This window comes from Cebidichthys violaceus, unplaced genomic scaffold (genome assembly GCF_023349555.1).
Source record: "Cebidichthys violaceus isolate CVI_PGR_0920_01 unplaced genomic scaffold, fCebVio1.0.p SCAF_43, whole genome shotgun sequence".
NCBI classification, from domain to species: Eukaryota; Metazoa; Chordata; class Actinopteri; order Perciformes; family Stichaeidae; genus Cebidichthys; species Cebidichthys violaceus.
In genome coordinates this window covers 2,049,078-2,055,077 of record NW_027176628.1, presented here as the reverse complement: position 1 = coordinate 2,055,077, position 6,000 = coordinate 2,049,078, and positions in this window count along the sequence as shown.

Sequence of the window (6,000 nt, the reverse complement as noted above, 5' to 3'; positions counted from 1 at the left end):
GTGTTTTAACACTCTCTAAACTTTCATTGTTATGCAGATGATACTCAATTATTTCTATCGATCAAGATGAAACCAACCAGCTCGATAAACTTAAAGTAGCCTTAACCTGAAAACCTGATGAGCTGCAACTTCCTGATGTTAGACTGAGACTAAAGTTATTCTAGACCAGAGGAAGCCAACACGGGGCCCGTGGGCACCTGGTCTCCCGCAGGGACCAAGTGAGTTGCCCACAAGGCATGTTCTAAAAATAGCACTTGTCACCATGGAGCTGCGTCTAAACATGTTAGTTTCTGTTCTTTTTTAATGTAGAGTTTAAAAGGACTAGGCCGTCGTCAGGTCCGTCAGTCCTGGGAACAAGCCGCGGAGCAGCAACTCGTGGGTGGCAGGCAACGCAGTCCGACCGAAACGGCCCGGACTAGAGGTTTGAACGCGGGTGCCCAAAGACGCTCGCGTGGCTCGGAGGGTTGGAGGGCTGAGATCACCTGACTCACCTGAGATCACCTGACTCACCTGAGATCACCTGAGATCACCTGAGATCACGTGACTCACCTGAGATCACGTGACTCACCTGAGATCACGTGACTCATCTGAGATCACCTGAGATCACCTGAGATCACGTGACTGACCTGAGATCACCTGATTCATCTGAGATCACCTGAGATCACCTGACTCATCTGAGATCACCTGAGATCACGTGACTCACCTGAGATCACCTGAGATCACCTGAGATCACGTGACTCACCTGAGATCACCTGAGATCACCTGACTCATCTGAGATCACCTGACTCTGCAGTGTTTGCTCAAGTTAAACCGACAGTCTGACCTAAAGTCAGAGTGCAGACTGGTAGAAACCTGTATCCAGAGTTCACTGAGTCCACATTCTTCATGTTCCAGGTAGAACCAGGAGGGAGGAGCCTCAGAGTGAAACCAGCACCAGGTAGACCTGTGGTGCAGGTTTAACTGAGTCCTGCAGGTCATCCTGACCCCCCCCCCCCCCCCCCCCCCCCAGTGAAAGGACGCTCCTCTGATAGACTTTAATCTGTCACTCTGTGTAAACTCTACATGTGACCTCTGACCACCTCACCCTCTCAATGTGGACTCATACGTTCACTTCATTTGATGAGTCACTTCTACTAACTTCTGCTTTCACTGGATGTTTCCCACAATGCATCAGTGGAGGAGGACGAGAGCATATGGAAGTTATGAAAGTTAAACGTCTCAAATAATTTATGTTGACAACAAAACGGTACTGTTGGTACTGTAGTTGTAACATTAGTACACAGTAGTACACTGTAGTACACATTAGTACACAGTAGTACGCATTATTACTAGGGCTGGGCGAGTTAACGCGTTAACACATTCATTATTTAACGCCGACACATTAACGCAGTTTTTTTTAATGCAATATCCATCACTACACAGGAGTACACAGGAGTACACAGTAGTACACATTACTACACAGTAGTACACAGTAGTACACAGTAGTACACAGTAGTACAAAGTTGTACACATTATTACACTGTAGTACACAGTAGTACACAGTACAACATATAAAACGTGTTGTGTTGTTGAAAGACATCTCACCACTTCCTGTTTCTGCAGAAACTCCTCAAAATATGGAACAAAGTTTTCTCAAAAACTTTGTTTGTTTATTTGTTTATGCAACAAAACAAAACTTGTCCCTGAAAAATGTCTTGCTCTCTGACAGACAGACAGACAGACAGGCAGACAGACAGACAGAGAGACAGACAGACAGACAGACAGACAGACAGACAGAGCTGCATCAACGTAGTGATGAAGACTCCTCCACACGCCGCATCAACGTAGTGATGAAGACTCCTCCACACGCCGCATCAACGTAGTGATGAAGACTCCTCCACACGCCGCATCAACGTAGTGATGAAGACTCCTCCACACGCCGCATCAACGTAGTGATGAAGACTCCTCCACACGCTGCATCAACGTAGTGATGAAGACTCCTCCACCGCTGCATCAACGTAGTGATGAAGACTCCTCCACCGCTGCATCAACGTAGTGATGAAGACTCCTCCACACGCTGCATCAACGTAGTGATGAAGACTCCTCCACCGCTGGTTTGGTGATTTGCTGACATCAACGGTGTGGATTGTATTTCTTTTAAAACTGCATTAATGCGATAAAATAATTGTCAGCATTTATTAATTAATGCGTTAACGTAATAATAACGCGTTACGTTGCCCAGCACTAAGTGTAAATATCAATAAGATAAAATGTTTGTAAATCTGATTATTAGGCTCAAAATATTTTTACAAACAAATTGAGTCCAGTTAGAATTAAGAAATGTTTTCTTGTTCTTTATGTATTTACTTTGTGGAACGTGTTGTTTCTACTGACAACAACAACAACAGAAGAAGAAGAAGAAAGTTCAAGTGTAGAAGAAGAACTCTTTGGTTTCTCAGACCAAACTGCTGACTCACAACGATCCACCGCAGTGACCTGTCAGCCCCACTGCATGCTGGGAACGCAAAGTCAGGCTTCCTCATTTGTCTGCAGAAATATGTTGCTCGTCACATGACTTCCTGTTGAGCAGCAGAGAAACACAGAGGGGGGGGTTAGTGAAGTCATACCTCTGATGATGTCAGCCAGGTGATGTGAGCCCTTTTATTTTGAAAAACTAGGTCCACCCCGAGTTACTTGTTAACGTAAAAGAATAGTTGGGTCTTATATTTTTTTTAAACAATCCTCCTTCCTGAGTTTCCTGTAAAGATACAGTGACTCCATGGGGCTTTTATTTTGAAAGGGTGTGTGTGTGTTGGGGAGACAGACTTTTATTTGTTTAGTTTGTCCAAGAGACTCAAACCTGCAGTGAATGTTTCTCCATTGAGCTCCATTAAAACACATCCAGTCCCTTTACTCTCTTATCAGGACCAGACACTTCATCATGAGAGTCAGATAGTTTATTATGATAACGATAGAAACAGAGATTGTGGCTCTGCTCTGAGTTTTATTTTGAAAAGCTGGATACATGCATGTCAACGGTCTCACTGGTCTTTAATTGAAACTTCAGGACTTCTTCCACTCGGCGTCTCAGAGTCGACTCCAGATGTTTATCAACAGAAATAAACTGAGAACCAGCTAACGGGACGGAAACCTGGCAGGAACAGAGCGTGCTGCTCGACCCTGAACGCACCGCGAGGCGTTCACAGTCACACAGAGATGGTATCAGCTGTTCTTCAGCAGCACAAATGATCCGAGCAGCAGAGCCAGGAAGTGATTAACGCTGAGTCACTGTTATCAGATTCAAATACTGAACCTTTATTCACCCGCTCAGCAACAGACACACAGATATTAATACCTTCATATATGAATAACATAGTATTAATACCTTCATATATAACTAAGATATTATTAATACCTTCATATATGAATAACATAGTATTAATACCTTCATATATAACTAAGATATTATTAATACCTTCATATATGAATAACGTAGTATTAATACCTTCATATATAACTAAGATATTATTAATACCTTCATATATGAATAACGTAGTATTAATACCTTCATATATAACTAAGATATTATTAATACCTTCATATATGAATAACGTAGTATTAATACCTTCATATATAACTAAGATATTATTAATACCTTCATATATGAATAACATAGTATTAATACCTTCATATATGAATAACATAGTATTAATACCTTCATATATAACTAAGATATTATTAATACCTTCATATATGAATAACATATTATTAATACCTTCATATATGAATAACATATTATTAATAACTTCATATATGAATAACATAGTATTAATACCTTCATATATAACTAAGATATTATTAATACCTTCATATATAACTAAGATATTATTAATACCTTCATATATGAAAAACATAGTATTAATACCTTCATATATAACTAAGATATTATTAATACCTTCATATATGAATAACATAGTATTAATATCTTCTTATATAACTAAGATATTACTAATACCTTCATATATGAATAACATAGTATTAATACCTTCATATATAACTGAGATATTATTAATACCTTCATATATAACTAACATAGTATTAATACCTTCATATATGAATAAGATATTATTAATAACTTTATATATGAATAACATATTATTAATAACTTCATATATGAATAACATAGTATTAATATCTTCTTATATAACTAAGATATTACTAATACCTTCATATATGAATAACATAGTATTAATACCTTCATATATAACTAAGATATTATTAATACCTTCATATATGAATAACATATTATTAATACCTTCATATATGAATAACATATTACTAATAACTTCATATATGAATAACATAGTATCAATAACGTTCGCTAATATGCATTAAAAGGCACGCTCACATGCACTAATAGGCATGCTCACGTGCACTAATATGCATTAAAAGGCATGCTCACATGCACTGAAAGGCACGCTCACATGCACTAATAGGCATGCTCACGTGCACTAATATGCACTAAAAGGCAAGCTCACATGCACTAATTTGCACTAAAAGGCACGCTCACATGCGCTACTAGGCACGCTCACATGCACTAAGATGCACTAAAAGGCACGCTCACATGCACTAAAACTCACGCTCACATGCACTAATATGCACTAAAAGGCACGCTTACATGCACTAAAACGCACGCTCACGTACACTAATATGCACTAAAAGGCACGCTCACGTGCACAATATGCACTAAAAGGCACGCTCACATGCACTAACATGCACTGAAAGGCACGCTCACATGCACTAATTTACACTAAAAGGCACGCTCACATGCGCTAATTTACACTAAAAGGCACGCTCACATGCGCTACTAGGCACACTCACATGCACTAAAAGGCACGCTCACATGCACTAATTTACACTAAAAGGCACGCTCACATGCGCTACTAGGCACGCTCACATGCACTAAAAGGCACGCTCACGTGCACAATATGCACTAAAAGGCACGCTCACATGCACTAACATGCATTGAAAGGCACGCTCACATGCACTAATATGCACTAACATGCACTGAAAGGAACATTCACATGCACTGAAATGCACTAAAAGGAACACTCACATGCACTGAAAGGAACGTTCACATGCACTAATATGCACTAAAAGGAACGCTCACATGCACTAACATGCACTAAATGACATGCGGCCATAACATCACACACATTTGAACTCAAACCATCTTTTTCTAAAACTAACTGCTTCCTGTGAAGACGGAACTTTATTTTGAAAAGACTGTATTCATGTAACGAGCAGAAACTTGTGTTGCTGGAGTAGGAAAACTGTTTTGTGTGAAACACTATAAACGTTTCTATGAAAAGTTGTCTACCAATAAAGAGAGACACATATACTGTATATATTATATACATATATATATATATATATATATATATATATATATATATATATATATATATATATATACATATATATAAAACACTGTTCTGTTTAATAACTTGGAGTTTTATTGGAGAAGCTCAGACTGTTTTCATAGAACCTCATTCAGAGAATCAGAGTCAGCTCATATCAACACTTCTATTGTGATGCTTTTATTAATAAGCACATGAGGAAGACCAGAAAACGCTGACCAATCAGAGCAGAGGACGGTCTGAAAGAGACATGAGCTAAAAGAAAGTTAATTTAGACAGATCTATGATGACCGTGAGCACACAGAAATGAAACTACATTCTTTCACACATGAACTAAAGTCTTCAGTTCGAATGCAGCAGCCTTGTTTACTGACGCTCATGTAGAAACTGAGGACTCCCACAATGCATTGCTTTTGTTTGTATTAATGATCTCAAAGACTTCACTTCCAACGATCTAATGAAGAAATCCGGTCTGTGTGTGATGAAGCCTCATAAATCAGAGAGAAGACAAACAGATCTGAGATGAGACGCAACACGAACAGAAATCTGCTGAGTTTAAGAACCAGGACCGAACATGTCGAGGCTGCAGAGCGGAGAGGAG